We start from the raw sequence: 27,899 nt of genomic DNA on the forward strand, positions 1-27,899 counted from the left end.
TAAAAAACATTTGCAAGAGGCATGCCAAAGATGTCCTGACTCATGGCTGACAGGTGGCTGCCCTGAGCCATGCTCAGCTGCTTCGTCAGCGTGGCCCTAAAGGTCCCCTCATACCAGAGCAGTGACCTGCCAAATATAGCGGGAACTCTATTTTTAAAAATGTTCAAATGAGCTTTCAGTGGGCCAGCAATGCCTACCATCCACACACTTTTATAAAATGCAGGCCGGACCATCTGTCTGACAGTCAAACAATACTCAGACAACACAGGGGTGGCAGCAGCAGCTGCAGTAAGGGAGACTCCCATGGGAGAGACTCTGCTACATGCTTCTTGTATAGAGCCCCTCCTTCCACCCTGGCAACAGTCCTGAAGGGAGTTTTAGCCATTCCCATTTTACAGATAATAGGCAGTCTCAGAAAGGTCAAAAGGTTGTCCTACATTCCCACTGCCAGTGATCCACTGGGCTTCTGAGAGCACTTCATTAAATGTCATTCTGCAGATCTACATGTCCAGGGCCATGACCTTGGTGCTACTGGAGGCTGACCCTAGGTGCACTGAAGACCTAAAAGGAGATTGACCTAATGGCAAGATGTCTGTGGGATCAGCCAGCTTCAGTCATCGTTATGGAATTCCTCTCTGAGTTATAGGAGGCTCAAAGGCTTCAAGGGTGGAGCACAGATTTGACTATTAAAGCTAAAATACTAAAATTTGTAGGAAAAATGAGAACATCTCTGTGACATCGGAGTAGGCGAAGATTCCTAGGTGTCAACAAGAAAATAAAGTGTAGAGCATAAAAAAAATTGCTCTGCATCAAAATGCAAAGTGTGGGCTTTTCAAAAGACATCTTTAAGAAAATGAAAAACAGCAAGCCACAAACTAAGAGAAAATATTTATAATACATATATTTGACAAAAGACTTATATCTAGAATATAGAACTCCTACAACTCAATAAGAATATAAATATGTCCATTAAAAATGGGTAAAATATTTTAGCAGACATATCTTTAGAGAAAAATAAAAATGACCAAGTACATGAAAAATGTTTAATTTGAAATGCAAATTAAAGCCAGTATGGTGGCTATACGTACCTACTAGAAAGGTTAAAATGGAAAAGCCTGACAAAATCAAGTGTTGTCAAGAACATAGCGCGAGTAGGATTTGTCTACACTGCTAATGAACCTGTGAAATGGTATAGTTACTTTAGAAACCACTTTGGCAGTTGCTTACAAAGTTAAACTCACTCATCCTGTGACCCCATTATGCCACCTGTGGGCACTTACTCAAAAGAAATGAAAATATACATCCTTGCAAAGCCTCGTATAGGATGCCCATAGAAGATGGGCACCAGTGGCTCATGCCTGTAATCTTAGCTACTTGGGGGGAGATATTGGGAGGACTGCAGTTCCAGGCCAGCACAGGCAAAAGTTCACGAAACGCCATGTCAACAAAAAAGCTATCCATGCTTGCATGTGCCTATCGTCCCAGCTACTGTGGAAAGCAGAAATGGAAGAATTGTGGCCCAGTCTGGCTCAAGCAAAAAGCAAGGCTCCCTCTCAAAAATACCCACAGCATAAAGCAGTAGAGCACCTGCTTAGCAAGTGCAATGCCCCAAGTTCAAACCCCAGTATCACCAAAAAAAAAAAATGCCCATAAGCCAGGCATGGTGCTACACACCTGTAATCCCAGCTCTCTGAAGCAGAAGGATATCAAGTTCCAGGCCAGCCCGGGTTACATAGAGAGACCCTGTCATAAAAAAACAAAAAATTGAATGTCCATAGAAACTATATTCATAGCAGCCAAAGACTAGCAACAGGAGAATGGATGTCTACATTTTGATATAATGAAATACTATTCAGCAATAAAAAGGAACAAACAAGACATGCAACACCAGGGATCAATCTCAAAATAATTATGCTTACCGATGGAAACCAGGCAACAGGAAAGAGTGCCCAGTGTAGGATGGCCATTTCTCTAACCTTTCAGAACAAACAAAGCTAATCTGTAGTGACAGACAGCAGGTCAGTGGGTGCCTGGGGCTGGAGGACGGAGTGTGGTGGCTACACATGGACACAGGGGACTTTTGGATGGTAATAAGATCGCTGTGATTCTACATACCACTTGCCAGCATGCAAATTTGACAACCCCCTTTGTCAAATTTAAAATTAATCCGTTTTCCTTTATCCCTAGTATTCCTCAGTAAAGTTGAACTTGGTATTCAGAGCATTAGGAAGAAGGTTTGGCGAACGGGCAGCAGTAAGTAATGGGGACAGAGTAAAGGAAGGTGGGAAAAGGCTAGAGCTTCCAACTCTGGGTGATAACCCAGCTCTGCCATGTGTCAATCAGACCTTTAACCGGCCTGTGAGGCTTTGGGCAAGGAAATTAACTCCTTTCACCCTCTGTACTAAATGTGACAGTGAAGGTGGCAGATTTATTTCCAACATCCCCTTCCAGGACTGGCAGGCCACTGCTCCTGGCTGCCCTCACTTGAGGACCTACTGCTTTCGCATCACAGAGCCCGATGCACTGGCTGGCTCCAGACCTGTTGAACTGGCAGGGCGGAAAAGAATCCGCTTTACCAAGTGCGTGGTGTGGTCTCTCACAAGAAGAACAGCCTATATTCAAACATAAGAAAATTGTATCTGTGTGCTGGGGCTGACTGTAGAAGGTCCCTATTTTAAAGGGTGCTGTGAGAAGTCATTCATCCATCCATCCACCTATCCATCCATCTATCCATCCATTCATTGAACAAACACCTATGAGTACCTAATCTGTACTAGGCTTCCATTGTGAGCACGCATGCCCTGTGAGATCAGAGCCCACTGCCTTGTGGGGCAGGATGCTATAGGCAGTTACCAGGGCATGACAGCCTGGTGTGGTAAGAGCTAGTCTCCATACACATTCTCTGGACTCCTTTACCAGTTCCCCATGAGCCTACCCTCAAGATGGTTTAATTGCACAGAGATCACCCCAGTCTCTTTGCCAGAGCACTGCCCCCAGGATGCTGAATGGAGCCTGCTTTGCCTTCAACTCAGAAAGCCAGAAAAGCTGGGAACTTTGCTTTCTCCTTGTCTTAATGAATGAATGATAGGTGCATAAATGTAAGTATAAAGTAAGTGTAAGTGTACATACTACAGCTCCCTGCTCCCTGTGTGAGACTATACTGAGGTGTAGCCTTCACTGTCTCTAGAGCTCCCCCAGGACTGAATCAAAGTTATCCACCCTCTGGGGGACTTGGAAGAATAATACACCTAACTCTGCTTCCTCCTCTTCTGTCTCCTACTTCCTCACTCCTCTACCTGTTATCCTTGGAAATACTTCTTAGCAAATCACTTTCCTAGGACTCTTCACTTCAGTGTGCTTTCCTGGGAAATCCAACCTAAGACATGCTTCACTTGTGGAATACCAAAGCGGGGCTGTGGAGGTCCCTGGGGCACTGTGGCACTGTGGTCACAGAATCCTTCTAAGAAAGAGCAGTGTTTTTATGTGCCTATGTGTATGTGTGTGTGCATCTGTGTGTGGTAGGTGGAGGTGGAAGAGCAAACCTGTAAGCAAAAGAAGGAGTAGGCCACAAGGTCCCACATTGTGGTCAATTTAGGAAACAGCAATTAGTTCACTTTAGCTGGAGCACAGCACACACCTGGGGAGACATGCTGGATGGATCTTAGGGGCTAGAGGTCTTGAAGGTCAAAGTCACATTAAGAACTTTATCTTTAGGGTAATAGGAAGCTATTGGTAATGGCAAGATCAGATTTATCTTTAGAAATATCACTCTGTCTGCAATGGGAAGAACGTGTTTCAAAGGGGCAAAGCAGGAGTCTGTGAGCGGTTAGGAGGCTGTCACAGACATCTGGACCATAACTGCAGAGACTAGAGTGGGAATCCATGGCTGCATTCAAGTCATGTTCCAAAGTCACAATCAACAAAAGTCAAGTTCTCATTGACTCAGTGACTCATTGTATAGGTGCAGATAAGAAAAGGAACAGGACAGAAGTGATTCCTGGACCTTGTCACAGGTCCAGTTCCCCAGGATGCTGACTCTGATTAAGTGATTAGTGTGCAGGAAGTTTATTAGGAAGTGCCCTCTTGTTGGGGAAAGGGAACATAGCCAAGTGAGACAGAAGGAGAAATTGGATGGTAATGAAAAGTAAGAGAAAAACTCAAACAATGGTATGTGGCCCAGAACACAGACATCTAGAGTACCCAGCTTTCTCCATCTGGGTCTCTACCAGACTACTGTCAGAGAACCTGGTTCTTCTGGGAAATTCAGAACTCCCCAGTTCTGATACTGCCTGCTCTGACAACTCAAAGACCAAATGGAAGCATTTGGGGTTGCCAACTGTTGAAGAGCACTTTGGAAAATTAGGGTGTACCTCTCAGGGGTGGGCATGATGGAAGGGGATATTTAACTGTTCATGGGTTCAGCAATGGGTCTGGAAAGTACATATAGGAGGCCAGGACACTTGCCTTTGTGCCACAAGAATGCCTCAATTAAAATGCCATTCAGCTAGAAGAGGCAGAAGAAAAATAATCCCTTCCGTTATAATTTTGCACTGGGCTTTTTACATGCAAATCAGGGGATACAAATGGCATTTTCCATCCATCCTAAGTGTCAAAGGCCCAGAGGTCTGCAGCTGTTATTCTGCAGTATTTGCCCGTTAACCAGTGAAGCAGCCAATCAACTTCCTTCCAGAAAATAAGGATCTAAGCCCAAGTTGCAAGTTCAACCACTTGAAATGTTTAACTTGAGTGGAGCTATGAGATCTCAGAAGTGACCTTACAAAAGGGGCCTTTCCTCAAGGTTGGGCTGTATTGGTTTTTGTGGTTGTCAGGTTTGAGTTTGCTTGCTCTTTGAAACACCTCCTGCTACAAACAAATTGCCCTTGGACAAGGAGTTGTCGACCTCAGGGGACAAAATGCAGTGCGCACACATCTAAGGAAAGGTTAAGAGGAACTGGTAACCTTGGCAGAGTCTGGAAATGAGGTGTGCTAACACAGTCCCTGCACACTGTGGTTGCTCGGTAAACAGCTGCGTGGTGGTGGCTGCAGCTGATATTCTGTAGGCAAAACCCACAGTGGCTGTTGCCTCACACTTGGGAGAGCTGGATGGGCTGATAGGACTGGTATGTTTATTCATATCGTTGTTAGATTATGAAACTCATGGGCCCCTCTGGCTCATGCCCCTATGTTGACCCAATCACACACATGAGTACTCCAGATGGTACCCTAGATTGCTCTGTTGATCTTTTTTGGTTGCTTTTTTAAAGATTTAGGTGAAACAGGAAAAGGGGTCACAGATTAAAATAAGAGGGCAGAGCTCTGCATTGTTCTCCTGCCTTTCTACTGCTGAATGATCTCAAATGAATTAGTAAATTCCTCAGAGTTACAGTTTTCCGAACCAGAAAATGGATAAATCACCCCATTTACAAAGTGCTCTAGTAAGACAACTGGAAATATAATCAAAAGTTTATCAAGTGAGATCTCTCAACTAGAATAAAAATTAAACCATGACATTTTAGATAAAACTCAATATTTTGTTAGTCAAATTCCACCGAAATTATACTTAGGTACATTAACTTAATTTAAGAACTAGTGGCAAATTATATTACTATTTGACACATAACTGCTCTGCATAATTATTCAATCAGAGCTTTCCTGAGACAAATTAATACGGATGCAACCTAATTTTTTTTTAAATTTGAAATAGTTCGAGAATACAGAAAAGTATCAAAAATAATATAATGAACACCCATACATCTGCTCTCCAGCTTTGTTAAACATCCACATTTTATCATATTTTCTTCACACATTTTCTTGAGAAATAAAACATTAGAGAGCCACTGACGCTCCCTGTTGGGCTTTTCTTATATCTTTTCCACTTTTGCCAGGGGTAAGAACTTAGAACAGAGGTGATTGGTGTCCTGTGTCACATGTCATTAGTCCCTCACTCTCTGTTTCACACATGCTGGCAGTACCCCACTTTCAGGGCCCAAGTGACATCACTGCAAAGGCTTTCCACAAAATCCTCAAGTGTACATTCAACCCTCACAGGCACATCAAGGAAGTGTGGGGAAATGAACATCTCGGGGAAGAACATCCCCTGATGGGAACAGAGCCAGTAGATAGTCATCCCTCATTGGTTGTAGGGCGTGCACACACACAGATGCCAAAATCCACAGATGTTTAAGTCTCATATAGAATGGTGTTGTATTTGCATAGAACCTACTCAAATCTTCTTGTATATCTTAAATCATCTCCATGTGACTTATACTACCCAATACAATGTAAATGCTATGTAAATAGTTGTTATACTGTATTGTGTAGGGAATAATAACAAGGAAAGAGTCTGTTCAGTAAAGATGCAAACATCAGAGGCCTAAACTTTTTGAAGGCTTTAGCTTGCTTGTTTTATTTTAAGCTTAGGAAGGTTGAACATGGTCATCTAAAGTCTTATCCACCACAATGGAGAATTTATGTCTCTATCACCACATAATAGTATAACTACCCTAATGCATATAGCCACACTGTATCTTAGAAGTAATCAGTGAAGTTGAACAATTCTGAAGTACAAACAGAGGTTGAATTCAGCCCAAACACAACCAGGAGTTGTGGAATTACATTTTTCCTGCTGGCACCCAGATTTGTGAGGTGGAATAAAGACAAAACTCAAAATAAGAAGCAAAGAAATTAACCCAAAGACTGGGTCATTAAACTCAAGGTATTTGTATAGTTAATAGAGTAGAAGTGATCTGAGGTCCACAACTACTTACAGTTCTCATCTTTTGGCTGCATTTACCATATCATAACTAAGCCTACTGGTTTGAAAAGCACGATTAGTTCAGATTTTTATAGCATACTAGTAACTCTTATCCCATTACAGGAGCATGCCCAGAAACCAGCAGATGTTACTCAACCTCTGGAGGAAAAGAGACAGAGAAACTCATTACTCATGTTCGTAAAGGACGTTGGCTTCAGGGCACAGCAATCATACTCTGGGCAGAATGTCATCCTGCCTAGCTGATCTATACACTGAGAAAGTTACAACCCACTTTCTCCCCTTTTAGAGGCAAAGAATCATTATTAGAGCTGTCTCAAACATTCACAGCTTCATACAGAAGGTGAACAAGTTTCTCAGACTCTCCTCTGTATTTGGAAGTCAGAGTTGACAAGAAAACATCTGAAGAATTTTGTCTTGCCTTCTGTAGCCACTGCTTTAGCAACAGCAAGGACAGTCTTTCCCGTTCCCAGTGGGCCAACCACCAATACTCCTTTCCATGGTCATTGGTAGCACCACCACTTCCTTAAGCACCATTTTTCTTCTACTACATCAGCAATATCATCCCAGTGCATTTGCAGAAACACACACAAGACTTAAAGCAAACAGTGCTTAAATGAGTGCTAGAGAGAGCCCAAGGATCTGTGAAGTGGCAGGAGGTAACAGCTGTGTGCCTGCATGCCACTTTATTTGTATGGATTTGGCATGGCACTTGACCCACAGAAGATTCAAGTTTTGCTTTTGAGAACTTTCTAGAAAATTTTTTTTCTGAGTATTACCTATCTGAAGTGGGTTGACTCTATGGATGTGAAACCTAGTGTTCTTATGAAAGTCTTTAAGACAGACAATTTTCAAGAGTTCCAGGTAGAGTTGAGCCCTTTTGGTTATAGCAGTGACCTCAACAACATAGTTTTTCTAGGCTTTTCCCCTCTTCTTGTTTCCCTCTTCCTGCTCTCTGGATTACACTCTGACCCTTAATCACTGTGCACCAAAGTCCTGGTCTCAGGCTATGCTCTGGGGACACCCATTCTAAGACACACTCTCTAACAACTTCACACTGTTCATCGCAGGCACTGCTTGATGCTATTATTACTTCTACCATAGGTGCTTGCATAGATCCAGAAACAATCATATTATTCGTTTGCATGTTTTAGAACCCATAAAATGATGTCATACTATATTTATTTTTTTCCATTTGTGACATTTTGTAGTTTTTTAGCACAGGGAAAAGTAACTAAGCACAAAACATATTTGGCTTCCAAAAATCAAACAACTGTATTATATCCAACTCACTAAAGTAGATGTTAAGCTTCTCAATTCATAACACATTAACATCGAAAGGGATTTTTGAAATTGAAAGTCTCACTTCAGAGTCAATTTTCCAATTAGATGAAAATATTTATATACACAGAATAATATTTTAACAAAAGCATTAATTTCCTGGGGTAAAGAATTACTCTGTTATGCTGCATGTAGCCTTGACTACAATTGCTATGTCCTAATGGCAAATTCTTGTGTTATGGGAGGTCTTTCCCCTTGTACAATTTTACATCTATTAGCTCAAAGCTCTCAACTCTGAAAGAGACTGATTTATCTGTTTCCCATACATGTCTAACTCAGTACTTTGCACATAGTAGGCACTCAATAAATACTTTCTCAATGAGTGAATGATTCTCCATTTCATTCCTGAGAAAATTGAGGCCCCCCAAAGACAAAACCATTGTTTATCCACAACTGATAGGTAGTGGAGCTCATAATAGAAGTTGGATCTGGGAGCCAAACTTTGATTCAGGGCATTTTGAAATCCACATAATAATAACAATGTTTTGATGAGTACCTTCCATAATTAGTGGATGCACTGGCATTGGTACAGTAATTTCTTTTGTTTTAGAACCAGTTTATCAAAGCAGCAGGATGGCAAGATTTTCTCTTAACAAGGAATGGTGGAAGAATCCAGTATAACCCAGTCTCCAGGAATAAGAAATGACTATATCTTTTCAAAATTTTTAGAAACTGAGATATAACTTACATGTACTAAATGAAAAAAATCAGTTCCATGAATTTTTGTTATGGTAGTTCACCATCAGACCAAGAGACAGAAATTTCCCAGGAATCTTAAGTTGTCTTCATATCCCATCTCAATCAATCTTCTCTCTTTAAAACATAACCACTGTTCATACTGTTCTCACCATAGATTATTTTTGCCATTTGAGGCCTTCATATAAATGGACTTGTGCAGTAGCTATTTGTTGTGTGTCTAATATCTGTCACTCAGTATTATGTCCATGAACCACAGCAATGTTGCTTCAATATCAGTACTCACTACTTTTTCAATGCTGCATCATATTTCATTTATGAATATACAATTTACTTGACCATTCTACTATGACGGACATTATAGGTTATTTCCAGTTGTGGCTATTATAAAAATACTATGATAAATCTTCTTTAAAATGACTTTTGGAAAATATAAAATTTCCATTTCTTTTTGGTACATACCCAGACATTGATTGCCAGGTCCTAGGATGAGCATGTTTCATTTTATAGATATATTACTTGGGAGAACATGCTAAGGGTTTCCCTCACCTGTTCACATGGCAGACAGAAGAGCTTCTATTTCTAAATGGCTCTCCATTTAAAACTGTACAGTCTTTGATTGGAAGGGAAGTTTAAAAGGCAAGATCTGACCATCCATGTGACATCTGTGTCATTTCATAGCTCTCGTCATAGCTGACCTGAGCTAGGCCACCAGTTACTATCTCCAAACGACTCGGACAATTCTGCCTCCTTGTGGCTTCTACCTATTCCTCCCTTTAAATCTTCTACGCCTCAAGTAGGACTACGCACACTCTGGCTTGTATCTTATCCCCAAATCCTTCTTCTGGCATTGTATAGTAGACTATGGTTGGCTCAGATAAGACCTAAATCTGTTTCCAACTGAAGACAGATTAAGGCTCACTACAGCTTCCATCAGAATTGATGGAGATGATGTGTAAGCTAAGCAAAGGTGCCGTGTGATGACAGATTAGAAAAGTCCAGGAGCCTGGTCAATTATTGATCATCTCACTGTTGGTGTCACATGTCAAGAACTCTCAGATCTTTCGAGGCCCTAAGAGATCATACAATACAAAATGTATCCAAATGTCAAAGTACTTCCAAATTTCTGTTTAAGCACATCCAAGAAAGAGAACTTGGCTCATTCTGAAGCAATTCACTCCACAGTCATACAGATCCATTTGCTAGAAAGTTCTTCCTTTTAGCTTAAAACTGCCTTCTTTTAATTTCCTTCTATTAGTCCCTCTTTCACACACTGGTACTCTTCAAAATAAGTTTTTAATTTTTATTCATTCAGTCACTCTGCAAATATTTTAGGAGTTCATTCAAAAGGTGAATTGGAGACAGAAGGTAGGCAAATAATATTTCATGTCTTAGGTTTTATGATTTCTGATTCTGTGCTAGAACTTTATTTTGTTAGGGCTTTGCTAATCACCAAAGAAAGAATGCACAGCCTTCTGTTGTCATACCAAGGCCACTGTGACCTCCCCCTTCTTTTACCTTGTATTCTAGCATTTGTCAAGAGCAAAACCAGGCCCATCTATTGAGCTCTCTGAACTAATCTGGTTGGCAGTTTGGTATGTGACAACGTAGACCAAGCATGGCTTTTGTACTGAAATTAACATGCCTAAAATCAGTGTGCTGATCTAGCCATTTCTTTGAAACTTGGTTTACTTAAATGAAAAATCAAGCTTTTAATATTCACTTAAATGGAGAATTTTAAGAATTGGTTATACTCATGTATATGAAGTACCTAGCACCATGCAAGGCACACAAAAGATACTCAATAATGTCCTCTTACATAAAATTCCTAACCATTTTTGCTCTTGAAATCATGGATACTCAGCCATGGAAAGGAGTATGATGCCATTGAAAGACCTATGAGTTTGTCTTTTACTCTAAGCCCAGGTTGCTAATTTTAACACCAGGAGGCCTTCAACTACTGATGAGCCTTGAGAAAGTCACTTAATTTCTCTGAACCTTCCATATTGATACTTCCTAAATGTTTCCTACTCTTAGGTGTACCTTACAAAACCTACTGACAAAACTTTTCAAAGGACACTGGAAGGTCCTCCAGTCTTCCACCTCCAAAGTCAACTCCATCAGAGGTAAAGTTTTATCTAAATTATCTGTTCAACTAAGTACCTCCATATATCCTGAACTGGTTTTGGTGCATTTAATACGATGCAACGTTTTACATCTTAAGAATATCCATGATACTGAGTCTTCTGAAATTCTCAGAGTGCCATGAAAATTCAGCCACCTTAATATGTAGCAAACCAATTTGTGACAAGAGGCGTTCTCAAACATGCACAGGCCTAACAACAGTATCACAGGTTGAGCAGGACAGGATCAAACTGTGAAGGCAGCTTAAGGTCATGCTTGGGTATATGACATTGTTGACAACTGTCTCTGTGGGTGGAGCTGGTCCTTACCCCTGGCATCAGTTGGTAACTTGATGGCTAGGAATGTGTGATCAGACACAGTTGAGATGATAACCAACCAGTTCTTAAAGTACCCTAAAACAGTTGCACCCCTCACTGAAAACTCTCCCAGCAAATGCAACAGCCATGACAAGAAGTGTCATGGTTTTGCATGAGTGCTAACCAAGTCCATCACACATTTACTCAACTGGTAGACATTTACTGTGGGTTCTCTTTGCTTCTGCTGCTATAAAGGAGCTAGAGAGTAAATCCGATTGCCTCCAGAGTGTGCAGCCTACATTTCTGTGTTTGGTTCCCCAGGGAACTATCTCTTGGAGAACACATGTCTCCATTCTAAACCCCTCTCACTTGGCATATCCTGGTTGCATTGTTGACTCCCTTAGATAGCAGAAGGCCAGTTTCCTCCTCTGCATAATGCAGCTCTTTTCTCAGGCACCACTTATCTACCAGGACTTGGCAGAGAGAGAAGGTAACCCTTGTGTTGACGTGGCCCAGCTTCCCTTGTTCTCAGATCCTGCCAGTGCTGGACCAGATCCAGTTGCCTATGAGGACCTTGACCAAGACAACTCACCCATGGATGGGGAGGATATTTGTTTATTTCACCAATTCAGGCATTTCCTAGGGAAGGAGTAAGAATGAAACCAAAGCAAACCTTTCATCTGCCAGAGCCAAGAATGAATGAAGAGGCTCCGGGGGAAGAGGGCGGTGCCACATCCCAGCATCCCAAAAAGAGAGGAGCAGAATCAGTGTCCTGTGTCAGACTCCACAGTCTCCCTGATTTGAGACTGAGGTTAAGCAAGCCTGACAAAGTGGTTCAAGTCAGAGGCAAACCCCACATCTATCGGACATCATTAATTCCCAGACCGGCTTATTGTCAATCCCAATCAATTCAACCCACCACATGGTACTTTCATCTCTCCACACTTGCCTCTGCCATCCATCTATTGGTGGCTAGACTCCATTCCCAGAAACAATGTCACTGTCCCTGTCACACAGGCTATTGGCTGTCTGCTGAGAATCCTAAAAGCCCTGTAGGTGGTGAGTGGGACAGCAACTGGCGACTCATTTACCAAAGGCCTTTCTATTTTTACTGTTTTTGAAAATATTCCATGCTAAAGTTTCCTTTCTCTCACTCTCGCCCTTTGTGTTTTTAGGCCATGCAGGATCTTCAGAACAAGCATCTAGCTTGCTGGGCGCTGCAAATAGATTTTCCCTTACCTGCCAGTCACGGTGCACTACAAGCATGTGTCATGCAGAGAGCTCGTCCTTTCCCTCCAGCCTTTTCCACGGGCTTCACTTCTGTGTGCTGCTAATCTGTGTAGAAATCAAAGACACACCAGCCTCAAAGGGGAGGCCCTGGCCCACAGCGGCCCGCCAGGGTTATTAAGAAGCCCATCCATCCTGTACCAAGAGCTCGCTGGGAGCAACTGGCAGAAGACAGGGAAAAGCCAAAGATCAGGGATCTGAGAGGGGAAAGGCTATTTGGGTGAGAGGAGGGTGGGAAGGGGCACGAGGGATCGAGACTTGAAACGTGAGAGCACCCTGGGGCTACTGCAGTCATGACTGTTTTTGGACAAGGACAGACACAAGAATCAGCAGAGATGCTGTGCAGGGGAGACCAAAGGTCCACCCAACCCAGGGTTCCCTCTGTCAGCGGTCGCTCTGGAGCTTCTATAGGCAAGAGAGAGGGTTGGAACAAGCTGGTGAGCCATTCTACTCCCCATCACTCCTGCAGGCCCAGAGAAAGGCTCTGTCGCTGCCTGGTCCTTCCTCAAAAACTACCAGAAATAAGTAGATGGTAGAATCTGTTAGGACAGAGGTTCTCCTGATGTGGTCCCCAAGCCAGCAGCATCAGCAGCACCTTATAGAAATGCAGTTTCTCAGCCTCCATCCCAGATGCTCTGAGAATTTAGCAATTCTGTGGGTTCCAGCAATTTCTCCAGGGGATTTTGACAAGGATATACACTGAAGAGTCAATTGAAGAATTTTTTTAAAACATGTAAGGGAATGGGACAGAAATATTGGGAGTCATAGTCACTTCTCATACTAGTATTTCTTTTTCTTTTGGGGGGATTGAATTCAGGGCCTCATACTTGCTAGGCAAGCACTCCACCACTTCAGCTATCCCCCACTCCTTTTGTCTTTAGTTTGTTTTTCAGATAGGGTCTCGTGCTTTTGCTTGGCTAGCCTCCAACTGCCATTCTCCTGCCTCTGCCTCTTGAATACCTGAGATTACAGGCATGCATCACATACCTAGCCCTCATCTTAGTATTTCTGAAATAAAATGAAAATGAATGAATTGAATGTTATCGAGATCCAAAAGGGCAAAACAGTCATAGAACAGAGAAAAACAAAAATATATTTTAAATGAATATAACGTTAGCAAGACCCTATTTGATGTTTCCTTTGGGGGCAAGTGGTAAATTTTCAGTTGAAAAGCTATCTGTAGTTATTTTCTTTCTTCTGAGACAGTAACATTTTTTCCAAGAACAACCCTTTAGTGAGGCAAGGCCCACCAATGGTTATACCCAGATAACTTTGCCAAGCCCTGATTTTTGTAGCCATCTCTCCCCATTCTGTCCTGATTGGCTTTTCCTTAAGGCTGCAAAAGGGACTACAAGCCAAGCCCTAAGCCACAGTAGATCACATCTGAGCAGTTCAAGTATCCTTGACATTTCATGGAACCATATCGGGACACCCTCCACAGGGTACTGCTGTGTTGGTGAAACAATGGCCACCACGAGCTGTATATTTGCAACCAGAAGATCAGAGAGCCAGGTGTTAACACAAATGACCCCATTCAATCTTAGCCTCCCAACAAAATAGATATTGTTGCCCTCATTTCACAGGTTAGGACCTGAGGCAATGGGAAGGGAAGGAACTTATCCAAAAATCATACAGTGAGCCAGACTTTTTGGCTAAATGTCCTGTACTTTGAGAGCTTCTGGAAAGTCCATGCTCCAAGATGATTCTTGAATTGTCCCTTCCTCGATGTATGTGCATAGGTATACACATACACACACAAAAAAACTAAAGTGCTTTGTAATACATTTATGGAGACAATAAAAGACAATAAGTGCCTTTTTACATTTGAGTTCTTAAGGTTCAACCAGTAGGAAATTTATAGTTACGAATCCACGTATGCAAAATTATAATTTTAAAATTTCCTAGAACTTGGACTTAAATTATATCTGGGGCTTCTGTCTACGTTTCAGAAAACATATTCTGATCTCTAATGAGCTGTCAGACACTTCAGTGGTTTTCTCAGTCATCCTGATTGAAGCTCAAACTCCAAGCTGCCCTTCTTCTTCTCTTGGGCTAGAGTTCAGCTTGTTGTCTTGCTATCAGTAGGAAGAAGCACCTCCCTATTGGTTTCCATCTGTTTAAGTCTTTTGAGATGTGCCTGTGGTCCTCCTCTGCCTGGTTGGGCTGGTCTTCCATTCTCTGCTGAGGAGTCCTCGTAGGTCACACTGTATCTCCCTCTCTCTCTCTCTCTTCCCTGCTACACCTTGTAGCTCCTTTGCTCAGCTCACTTTTTCCTCTTGCTCCTATATGTAGGCTCATTTCATTTTACTCTACATTGTTTCCCTCATGCAATTTATCAACCTCCATGCCCCTCCCTCCAACCATACATGCAGGATGAAGATCACCAAACCAAAGCTCTGGCCCCAATTTTCTTTCCTCTAATCATCACAAAATCATGATGTTGGGGCTAGAAAGAATCATCTTCCTTCAGAGCTTTTCATTTCCACCTTCTTGGTGGACATCCCTGTCAATCCCAGTTGCTTCTCTGCTACCCCAAATTCATTGTGACTAAAATCACATTTATCCCTGTTCCCCAGAGAGCCAGCTCTCCTCTCTGCTGTCTTATGGTTTTCAAGGGAAGTGTTATTACCTTGGCTGATCAGGTCCAACACTTAGTCTAAATGGTTCTTATTTCCCTCTCTCCACATCAGGTTGGGCCTCACAATTGTCGGTTTTCACCATTTCAAGTTTCTGGGATCATTTTTTTTCCTTTCCATTCACACTGGTGCCATTAGAGTTCAGAAAATGATCACTCCATGCATCAGTTACTAGAACTATATATCCTATTTGCTTCCAATTAAGATACATCCAACCCAACAAGTCTCTTCTCTACTATCTCTGTGACCTCCCAATACATATTTATGGAGTCCTAAAGGGTCCTTAATGGGTGGTACAGTTCACATATGGGTTTCAGGGGAAACCCTCTGTAATTATGCAAAATGTAACTTAAAGAAGACCTTGGAAATTTGACTTAAAGTGCAAATGTTTCTTGAGAGGGACATGTCAACTTAAACTTACACCTAAAAGTCAGTGGCTTGTGTTAGGACCTCTCTGGAAACCAGATTTGAAGGGACAGCATGAAGGCCCTGGGGCCAGAAGGCTGTCATGCATGGGTCATCTTTCTTTTGTACTGGAACACCCACAGAGCCCTTGTGTTCCTCAATAACACAATCATTCTTTATTCATTGATTTCACATATCTAGAATACGTGGTATGCATCATAATTTTACATATTTTACAATCCTCTATGGAAGATCGTATTATACCCATAAATGAAGACATTGAGGCTTAGAAAGGTTAAATCACTGTCTGAAGGTCACACAGCTGGACTTAGAAGGACTGGGATACAAACCCAGTCTAACTCCAATGCTCACAAGCCTTCCAAAATACCTTCCTACCCAACCTTCTGCATTCCAGAAACTGGCCACCTTGGGAATATAAAAATGGATGGCATTAAATGAAGTGATGTATGTTAAAATACCTGGAATTGAGCCTGACTCAAAGTAGGAATTATAAAACTATTTGGTAAAAGAATAATCACTGAAAATAGTACTGAGAGCTCAACTTAAAGAACTCATAGTTTTCAATAAGAGGGTCATATAAGATGGCAAGCAGGCACTGAGTCGAATTGCTCACTGTCTGTCCAATAAGGAAGGACAGGCAAGTAACCAACTGACTCTATGGTGTGCTACATTGAACAATGAGTAACTTGAGACTCAGGTTTTGGCCTCTATTTGCTTCCTTTGCTTTTAACAAATAGCTACTAACTAAATCCAGTCCAATCTATAATTTTACAGATGAAATTGAAACCAAGAAAGGAGAAAAAATAAAGAAGATAAGGTGTGAACCAAGCATAGCTCTGGTGGTAAAATTATAGACTTTTTTCTCTTTCTCTCTTCTTTTCTTTATATACTTAAGGTTGTACAGTGAGGATAAAGGACTTTTATCTACAGAAAAGGACAACGTAATTGAAAGAAGCAGAAGTAGAGGCAAGATCCCAGCATCCGGGGTACAGAATCTCTCCTTCCATCCTTCTATCACAGAAGGCCCCTTGAGTCAATTGGTGCTATAACCACTTATGAGGGAAGCTCTATGTCAAGATAAACATACTGCCGTTCCCAAAGGCCTGAGACCTGAGTACATTCTATAGCAAAAATCACGTGTTAAGATTTTAGCTAAAGTCAAGTACGATTACAAGACTTTATGAAGAAAACTAACGTGAAAGGGGCTTTAAGTCTGCTGATAAGTATTTAGTGTAATTCCCTTTCTGCCGAGGAGGCTGGCACATTCATTATTACTCATCTGATCTTTTTCCAGTGCCGACCTGGGATTTTAATTAGTCCTTCCTTCATCCTTCTGTCCTCTTCTAACCAGAAGCCTCAGACTACTACTAGCTCTTGGTGCCTTAGAGGGGAAACCCTTTCCTCAGACAGACATGGTGCCTGTGTAGCACACAGTCATTTTCCTTGTCTACCTACAAACAGCACTCTCTGCTCTCTCAGCAGACAATTTCCACTGTTAATGTGATCCATCAAGGTGCCACCTCAGGGGGCCCTGCTCTGGTATTTCATTGGTGATTTCCAGCTCGCCTCAAAACCCAGTACAAAACTGCGTCTATTCTTTCCTTTGTCTTCGCCTCCAGGCGACCTACTTTCCTCCACACTTCACCGCCAAACGAGGCATCAGTGAGTTTATAAAGAGCCCAGCAAGTGGACAGAGGTGGCCAGAGAAGCAACAGTAACTGCAAACTTCCAAGATCAGTCTTGTTTCTTAATGATTCCTTCAGAGCTGACAGGAGAGACCAGCTTCCTAAGCCAAAAAAGCCCCCCTTCAATATTATTTATTGCTTTCCATTATAAAAGCAAGAAGATATTTTATTCCAGCTTTTGCAGCTGATTTGTTTCCCCACGTGGAAATGGTCTTTATTTCCTTCCTGGGTTCTCCATTTCTCTACCTCATTTGTTTCTGCAGCTTGAGCAGAGGGACAATGGAACCTATGCTCATTCAGAGCTTTGCAGCTTTCCTTCACCCTAAACCTCCGGGGCGGGGGAGGGACAGGAATGGAATGGCGCTTCCCCTGCATTTCCATCTGCCTGGGCCACCGGCCTGTGGTGAGCCTTTCCTCTCCTGTCTAGCTCTGCTTCTACCTGCTTCTCTCCCGGCCTACCTGCAGGCTGAAACTCTCCTTCTGGGCTAGGAAGACTGAAGACAGGGAAATTAGCACAAAGAAACAGATGCCTTCACTGTGGGTGTGTTTATAAATAAAGTTCAGAGGACAAATAGCTTGCTGGAGGCAAGGGAGCTCATTTTTTTTAACACAAGTGGCTATGGTGGCGTTATAATCTCAGAAGCAAGCCTGCCCAGCATGGCTAGTGATGGAAATGCAGACTGTATGAGATTCGGGGCGCACATGTGTCTATCTATCCTCCATATGCAAGCAGAGGAAACACATTTGGGATATTTCAAAGGTCTCTCCATGTCTAAGCACACACAGGCTCCTCTACTTCACACCCCAACACACCAAAGATATGACAGAGGGTGACAAGGGTGGCCTTAGGCACTGCCTTCAGAATCCCAGATTGAGACTAACTCCATAATGGCAGCTGGAGGACAGAAAGGTCCACAGCCCATCATCAGTAGAAAGATTTGCATAAGGCAGTGTTATCTTAGAGTGGAAGTTTTAACCTGGACTCCATGAAGGGATTTGAAGAAAGAATTCAGAGGTCTGGGAACTTAGAGGGAAAGGGTTAGAATTTTGTTTTCACTAACTTCTTGCTAACATTTACATTTTCTTTGTTCATGGATGTAGAAAACAGGCGATTTTTTTATTCATATTACCTGTGCCTATGTCACCAATAAATGTCACTGATTTGTTCATACCATATCACAGTTGTTCACGGTAGCTCAATATATCTACACTCATCTTTGCTTCAGAACTATAGCAGTTATTAGATCTAGCACTAGATCTTGTTGAATATATCAATAACATAAATTGCTGTGTTACATATGTGTGTACTAATATTTTGATAACTATATTTCAGTATAATTGGTTCCCTTTATAGCCCTATGTATTTTGGTGTATTTTAAAAACACTTTTGAGAAGGACTCCCTCACCTGACCGCTGCATCCATAACACATAAACAAAAAGACGATGTCCCCCATCTTTCAGAATTGATGCCAAGAGCACATAATGAGTGAATATGGACAGCTTATTTCATGTAATCTCCATAATCCCACCAGAAAATTTATTACCAATCCCATTGTAAGAATGAGGAAACTGAGGCTTAGACAAAAATCTGTCTGACCAAAGGCTATGGTCTCACACACACACACACACACACACACACACACACACACACTCACACATCTTTTTATGACTCTCAAATATCCAGTCAAAAATTTGATGGCCAGATACTACTGGCTGTCAGAGTAAATTAAGCAGTGATCTAGCTCTACAATGCCACAAGAACTGGTGGAAACAATGAAAAAAAATCAATCCAACAGATTTTTTTTCTAATTGCATTTATAATTTGATGGCCCTTCTTCCCTCCCCCAACCCCACCCCCACCCTCCATGCCCCAAAGTAACTAAGTAGGTCAAGAGTTTCCTGCCATGGGATAACAAGGTAAATGAGTCTGTCCTTTGGTTGTATGAAGGCGCAGATGCCCCCTCGTCCTGTTGGGACCTTGATATTCAGTTCTACACTCCTTCCACTATGGATACTTATCTCATTTTACCTCACCTAATGGCTTTAGGACTAAATTATTCATGAAGAGAAGAGAAGGGAAGGAAAAAAAAGGCAAACAAAAGAAAAGGCTATGATCACATATTGCCCTGGGTGCTGGGGAGAGGACAGAAAAAAGGGTCTTTATACTTATGGAATCAACATTAAATATTTGAGGACCAGTAAGAGACAAATAAATCCTCAAATAATGGATTCATTCATGACAATGACAATGAGTGCCAGCAAAAGGAATTCAGGGGATTATATACCAGAGGCCCCTCACCTAGTCTAGGGCATAAAAAAAGATTTCTCTGAGGAAACAATGTTTGCGAACTCATCTTTTGTAATATTTATGGTTTTAATATCCTGCTGGCGTGTGACTATCCTTTCATTACAATATGAAATACAAATTAGGCCTCACCTCTGCTAGTTTCTCTCAAGTAGAAGAGTGGTTTCTCCACCATTTCTAGTTAAGATTCGACTGCTGGGAGGCAGGAGCTGATGGCAAAGGTGTCTGTCACACGTGGCTGGTGCACAGCCCCGAACAGCTTGAGATGCCCCTGGCCTGTATCAATACAGCTGAACTGAGTGAGCTTGAATCGCGTAGCCTGCCTGAGGTGGCCTAGCCCATTCCCCAGCATTCAGAGATAGAGAGGGGGAGGGCACACCAGCCTCATGCTTCATGCAGCATTCTGATGGCCTCCTGTGAATCCGATCAATCAAACTTTACAGTCCAGTGTCCCATTTGTGCATGTTGTACAGCATAAATCCAGTGTCTTTTCAACTAGAAGCATAACGGTCACAGTTATGATGAGGAATGGTTGCGGTGTGAGGCAGACGGGAGCTCTGACCGACCCAGGAAGGGAAATCTCCTTTTCCCGGGAGACAAAGATTCACTCTGTGAAGGTTTAAAATTCCTGCTTGAGAGCAAAATTACAGTGCATTCAAGAAGGACTCCTTCTGATAAGTTATTCTCTTGTATTTTTTAATCCTTCTTTTTCTTCCTCCTGCCATCTTTTGACACCACTGATAATGGGTGCTAAGCAACATGGGAAAGGGAAGAACAAAGAGGAACAAAGACATTGTTAAACAAAATTGAAAATAATAAATTGAGTTTTGTATGGTATTTCTAATAAATACGCACAAAAACTCTGCTCAGAATGAAATCTTTTACTCACCTTAGGCTATCTCCCCAAGGCATCTGTTCTGTTGATGGACATACATCTCTCATGACTTTGAGGAAGAACAATATACCACCCATTTAAGAAACAGCCTTATTCTTGGAACTTCTGACTCTTGCATCTTTATTTACTGACTTGCTAAGTGTATCCCAGGGTTATCTTTATTCTCTGGAGGAATTCTTATTTAACGGTCATTTTTAAAACAGATTTTCTTTGGCTATCTCAGGCACAATTCATATTAGTAAAGCAAGAACTTTACACCCACAATCCTCCTTGTGGCACTCAGAAATTTACCTGCTATTATTTTCTCATCACAAAGAAAATAGGATTCCTTGTTTGAGTTAATAGAATTTGATTAATAACTATTAAAGTAGAAAATAAAATCACAACCTGCCATCTTCTATCTTTTCTATCACCTTCTAAATCATACAACATGAAACTCTTAGTCTAAGAACAAGGTAAAATTATACCTCTTTTCAAGAAATCAAATTTATTTAACATATCATTGGGTCTTTCACTTGCCACTTACAAGAAATCATTTAGTTTAACTTAATTATTATGATTCTTAATGGCAAATTATTTCATATACTTATTTGAATCCTATCACTAAGGGATTATCAAAGTTCACCATCACTCAATATTCTGGATTTCTTCTTTTTTTGTAAGCTTGTTTTGCTTGGACTTTCAGCTGGAATAGTGAAATAAACTGTTCAAATCGTATAGCATATGTTTAAGTTGGTTTGAACTGCTATAACAAAATACCTTACACTGGCTGATGTATAAGCAACAGAAACATATTAATCATAGTTCTGGAAGCTAGAGAGTCCAAGGTCAAGGGACCAGTGGATCGAATGTCTGGTGAGGTCCTCATAAGTGGCCTGTCTTCACATGGTGGAAGGGCCAAAGGGGCTCTCTGGGACCTTTATTTTATAAGGGCACTAATCCCATTCATGAGGGTAGAATCTTCATGATCTAATCATGCCCCAATGGCCTCACTTTCTAACGGCATCACCATGGTGATTAGGTGTCAACATATGAATTTGGGGAGGGACACAAATATTCAGACACTAGCAGCATATTGTTTTCAAACAGATTCTGTCGATACAAGTCTCTCATGAATTGTTGCCATGTGATTAAAAAGGGTTGCAAGCTGAAATAAGATAACACACCTTAAAGTGTATGTCCTAGGAAAGTCACAAAGACCCTCTGTATGATAAATGCTCTGAGAATCATATTATGAAGAAATCTTACATAAGTTTATTCAATTCAGCATTTTCAAAGCTTATTAAACTGTAGACTTTCCCTCGTCGCTCCTTGTACCCATTCTTACAGATTACCAAATACTTCTATCCCTTAGAACATGGCTGGGAAATCTTGCAGCAAGGGATAGCTGTGTCTACGTGCAAACAAACATATGGTTTTGCAGAATATAGCTTGATTCATCCAAACTAATATTTAGTCATGAGTTGTTAACTGGTTGTTTTCAAAATAATTGCACATTTGACCTAGCTCAATAGTTCCTTTGTTGCTCCTTTGACAGAATCAGTTTCTGTAGATTAATACATTGACTATCCCTAAATAAAGTTAAAAATCCAATAAAGATAATTTTTCTGGGGCGGTCCATTCTTTATTTCAAAATGTTTGCCTTTTCTTTCAATTCTGGTAGCTCACAGTGAGCAAGTTCAAGGCAGAATCCCAGGACTGGGAAAATTAAAAAGCCAAGAGTGCCTGAGACTGAAAAATTTGAGAAACCTTTAGTCACAATTTTTTTAAAAAGCTTTATATAGAAAAGAAGTTTATTCAGCTCACAGTTCTGGAGGTTCAAGGGCATTGCACTGTCATTGGCTTGGCACTGGTAAGGACCTCATGGCAGATCCCATATTAGCAGTGGTAGTACATGTGGGAGGAAGAGATCACATCTTTTTCACATCACTTCACCAGAGAACAATTCAGGGGTTGGGTGCAGGCTTTTTATTTATTTGTTTATTTATTTTTGGTGGCACTGGGTTTGAACTCAGGGTCTCACACTTGCTAGGCGGGCTCTCTACTACTTGAGCCACTCTGCCAGCTCAGGCACAGGCTTTTATAACAGCTCATTCTGTCCTAACCTAACTGAGAAGAAGTACCATGAGAATGTCCTTATCTCTTCTGAGGGTGGTGGCCCCAGCGATCAAAGGGTCTCCCACTAGATTCCAACGCTTAAAGGCTCCACACCACTCTACATCATCAAACTTGTAGTCCTGCCCTTTTGATTGACAGGTAAGAAAAAGAAAGCTCGAGATCCCATAGTCATTTAGTGGCTGGTCATTCCAAGAAATCAAATCCTTCCTCTACAGCCTTTTCAGCCCCAATAGCATGTTTTCCCTTTTTGTTTACCAATAAGCCAATTTTTTCCTTATATTTATTAGGATATATTCATTGTACAGGGGGGACTCATTGTGACCATTCTGAATAGCCTTCATTGTGCATTGGTTAGATTGCCCCTCACCATCTCCCCCCACCAGCAAACCCCTCTCCGCCCCACTTAAAGCAATTGCAAGAGGTTTCATCACTCTATTTCACATATGTATATGAAGCCCATCAACCATATTCCCTCATTTTCATCTACTCCATTCACCCTCCTCCCTCCTACAATGACCCCCCCCCCACACACACACTCTGTACCGATTTCACCGTCCTGTCTTTTATTATTAATTCCAAAGTTAACGTTCAAAAGCAGTTCTTGAAGTACCCCCTCTGTGAGTGTACTTCACTTTTGTCAGCTCAACCCCTTCCATCACTCTCCCTTACCCCTTCCCTCCCAACCCCCATTATTCAACAGCTTTCAATATATATCGTTACATCCTCTACCTGCACAGATGTTATGTATTATGATATTGTTGACTGTCTATCATTCTTCTTTCCTCTCCCTCCTCCCCTGAATTCCATAGAGTATTTCTGCTGTTACAAACATGTTCTACATATAAGTTAGTATATAATCATGCTTGTTTTTGTGTATATGTTTATCTTTTTGATCTATCTTCCACATATGAGAGAAAACATGAGCCTTTGTCTTTCTGGACCTGGTTTTACTTCACTTAACATGATGTCCTCCAGTTGCACCCATTTACCTTCAAACCATGTGGTTTCATTCTTCCTTATGGCTAATAAAATTCCACCACATTTTCTTAATCCATTCATCAATTGTAGGGCATCTGAGTTGTTTCCATAGCTTTGCTATTATAACCAGTGCTATAATAAACATTGACGTGCAAGTGTCTCTATTGTATCCTGAATTAAATTCCTTTGGGTATATCCCTAGGAATAGTATCACTGGATCATATGGCAGCTCTATTTTTAGTTTTTTAAGGAATCTCCATACTGCTGTCCATAGTGGTTGTACTAATTTACATTCCTACCAACAGTGTATAAGGGTTCCTGTTTCGCCACATCCTTTCCAATATTTGTTTTGTTTGTGTTCTTGATGATAGCTATTCTAACTGGGATGAGATGAAATCTTAGTGTAATTTTAATTTGCATCTCTTTTATGGCCAGGGAAGTTGAGCACTTCTTCATGTATTTATTAGCCATTTGTACCTCTTCCCTATTCAATTCATGTGCCCATTTCTTCATTGGGTTGTTGATTCTTTGGTTGTTGAGTTTTTTTAGTTCCCTGTAGATTCTGGATATTAGTCCTCCAGGAAGCCATTTTATCTGTGCTGCCCTCAGTACTGTTGGAGGATTCATGCTCACAAAGAACACAGAGATGTTTAGGTCCACATATTCCATAGGTTGCTGAGCTAGTTCTGATAGGGCAACTCCTCAATTTAGAGGGTATGATAAAATAGGGACCAGCTCTCTTAGGGAAACTTAACATCACAGTGTGAAGTCTTATAATCTCACATATGGACTTATTTCTTCACTAGGGTCTTGTAATTAATTCTAATTAAGAAAAACATTAAGTAATGTTTTCCAATTAGCCCACAAACAGTTTCCGACCCATGGTAGAGTACGTGTTTGTTTTTTGCTGGAGATATTAATATTATTAAACACTGATAAAAGACAGCATTCATTGCCCGACTCCTGCGGCAGCTGCAGGATTGCTTTCTATATGAAGGCTATAGATACGTTGGTTTTTTTCCTTAGATTAAGCATTTGTTTAGGGGAACAGTGATCAGAGGGGAGGAGTTCTAATAGAAATTGTGAGGAAGCTCCAAAACCTTGGCTGATTCATTCATATTCTCTCTCTCATCCCCTCTCTCTCTTTCTCTCTCTCTCTCCTTCTCCCTGCCTTTTCCCTCCCTGCTGTTGACCTAGCCACACGTCCCTGAGATGGTGATGCTGTCAGAAGCCAAATGCTACACCTGTGGCTAATTCTCAGGGAAGACTGTGCTACATTACAAGCAGTCAGCTGCTTGCAGGAAGCACAATGATCTGTAGTCACATCTCATTAGGGGAGCCTGGGCCCTGTGGTGCACAAGTGAAGCAAACGCTGCCAATGTAATTTGTTTTATATGCCTAATTCTCTTCCTTATAATTAACATCTGAAATTCGAAAACAAACGAGAGTGCTTTGTATGAGTCTGGGATCTGTAGAGCACTTTCAGGGAGCCTGGGATTTTTGGAGCAGTACTCACCCTTATATTGTCCTTTCCCACAACAAACAGTGTGAGCTGGGGCTAGGACATCCATACATCAAAAAGAGTCTCTGTAAACCCTGGAGGGCTGACCCCTGGGATGCAGGATGTGTGAGGAAGGAGGAAACCTCAGAGTGACTGAAAGTATCCCCCAATCCATATATCGCTTTAGCCACTCTGATATCCCCTGGATTGAAGTAGCCATGCAAACGTGACTCAGCAGTGGAACAGAGTCACCAGTTAGGACCAGGCAACCATAACAGCTGTTTTCTCACTGAGCTTCTGGTCTGACAGCCAAAACAGTCAGACACGAGGGACCGAGAAGAAATGTGGTGTGATGGGAACTTTTTGTCATCAGCCACTCTGGTGGGCAGACTGTAATACCAGGAAAGAATGCCATCCACAAAGTCTCTGCAGTGTGAATGGGGCTGTGCAGACAGTGCCTGGCATTGCCCTTCAGAGCTGAAGCTTACACATCTAAGAAAAGGCTACATGGCATTGGTCTACCCCAGGAGTGTGCTAGGAAGCTGTCTTGGTTGCAAACACCAAAACTCAATCCTAGATTAATTCACACTGAAGACAAATTTGTTGGCGGGCTGTTGGCTAGCTCACAGACTTGAGGAAAAAAAAGCAAGAGGATAAGATGAGCAAAAAATCTGGAGGCCACCAGCACTGATAAGGTCATATCAGCTTAGTTAGAGTAGCTCAGCAATGCCACTGCCTGACCTTTCAACACCACCACCACCACTGGAATGGCCGTGGCTAAACAATGGGCATCCCACATCTCCTTATCTCCTGCCAGGTCTCACTCAGAAACACAAGAAGGAAGCTCAAGTCTGGAGTGACCAAAATATAGAAAATATCTGGTAGCACTGGTAAGCACACTTGCCAGTATGTTGGTCGCTCATTCAGTTAAGGGGCTTATGCTAAGCCTCAGAAGAGCCAAAGGCATGGTGGGAGGTTTATAACGGCAGATATGACTGTTTTTCATCTCCCTTGGTAACCCCAGCCCCTTGATCCCTGACTAACTCATAGCTGATGTTATTTTGTTGCCCTCTTCCTCTTTCTCTTTCTCTTATTTTTTTCACATTAATAATCATTTATTGAGCAACCATGCAATTTGTTAGATGATTTACATTCACTGTTTCATTTAATCACCACAGAAATCCATGAAGCAGGTATAAATGATCCACATTTCAGGTAAGGAAATTAGGGTTCTAAAAGCTAAGTAATTTGTCCAATATCACCCAGCTAATTCATGACAGAAGTGCAATTTGAATCCAAGTCTGGCTGATTTCAAAACCAAGTTTAGATGGCACAAAGAATCCCCTTTGAACATAAAAATATTCATAGATACCAACAAGATAATAGTTTTTATAGTATGTATTGGTTTTGAAGTGCATAATGACAAAAGCAATGGCAATTCACTAAAAATTAATATTTATTTTGTGAATCCCAGTAGTATCTACATATAATGTTTTATTAATTATAATAGGATCTACATTCATTTGAAAACCATATGTGAAAGATATATTTCTTATCCAGTATTTCACAAGGTTTCTCCCACATAGTATTTACAGTAATTATGTCCCTCTTAGTCCACCAACTAGGGGACAGACATGTGACCTGAGTTTGGCAAGTGGTTTCAGGCTTTTTTTTTTTTTACATTGACACCACCAGAACAGGACTTTGATATGAACCATAAGTTGTGAACGACTATACTAAATGCTATAATTCTCTATACTAAACGCTCTAATTCCAATAGAATAGACATTGTTGAATAAGGGAAGGACAGAAGGAAAGGAGAGAGAGGAGGAGGAAAAGACAAAGGGAAGGAGCAGACAGGAGTATAGTCAGGAGAAATAAGCAGGAGAAGCTAAGCCAAACTAAAGTTAATAGGTTCTTCATGATCTAAGCTCAAGTTTGAAAAGGTTAGCCCGTGCAGGAGTAACAGGCGCACTTCATAGGTCCTGGTGGGAGAACTAAAGCTGGAGTTTTTAGGAGGAGGAAATTGGAAAACAAAGAAGTAGGGGTCCAAGGAAAGTACCTAAGTAATTGGGCAAGAGCAGAGGTACTGACAAGTAAAAAGGCCTTCGACACCAAACCCACCATCCACTACCTACCACCTGTCATCCAATGGAGGGCTTGTCTGACCATCCAGCAAGGAGTAGAACAGCCTCAGAGTTTCAGACAGTCTGAGTCCTTCCATGCCTCTTGAAAGACAGCATTTCCCAGACTGTGTTCCCTGGGACTCTCTTGTTCTCTGAGATCTTCATAGAGCTTTCTGTTAAGAAAGAATCTGTAGTCAGATTCTAATCTCCTATTGCAGTTTTACAGTGTGAGTAAGCATGTTAAAGGTCTTTGCAAATTCGGAGAAACCTGCTCACCTTTGTCGAACCCCAGTGTTTCCTAAACTTACTTGGCCCTGGAACCCTGTTTTACAGACTGCCCGTTATTGTCTGAGGGAGCACTAAGGTCATTAAGCTTTCAGACGACAGCAATAGAACGCTGCCTGACAGTACCACCATGTCATGGTAGGACAGTGTGGACTCTGCCACGAAGCCATGTTCTGAAAGATCTCTCGCCTTCCTCTCAGCTTTCTGATCTGTTCACTGGCTAGGTTTCTATATGCATACATCTCGACATAGTCAAGGGAGTTATTTTTGCAGCTGTTGCATCATCTCATCGAGAGCGCTTTCCTTGACTCTTACCGATGAGCCCCATCTCAATTCCACCCATCCCCTGTTGGCTGCCACATCTCCAGCGTCAAGGTGAAGAACATGCACTTTAAACCACATTGTCT

General features: G+C 41.6%; 1 long non-coding RNA gene across 1 annotated transcript in view; it reads right to left on the reverse strand.

The window, feature by feature from the left end:
• Positions 1-27,899, reverse strand: part of LOC141419856 (uncharacterized) — an 83,239-nt gene that overhangs the window by 39,227 nt on the left and 16,113 nt on the right. The window contains exons 2-3 of the long non-coding RNA XR_012444564.1: positions 27,220-27,380; positions 12,490-12,585 (exon numbers count right to left, since the gene is read on the reverse strand). This is a non-coding gene — a long non-coding RNA (uncharacterized lncRNA). The remainder of the gene's footprint in view (positions 1-12,489; positions 12,586-27,219; positions 27,381-27,899) is intronic.

The sequence above is a fragment of the Castor canadensis genome, chromosome X, assembly GCF_047511655.1.
Source record: "Castor canadensis chromosome X, mCasCan1.hap1v2, whole genome shotgun sequence".
Lineage (NCBI taxonomy): Eukaryota > Metazoa > Chordata > Mammalia > Rodentia > Castoridae > Castor > Castor canadensis.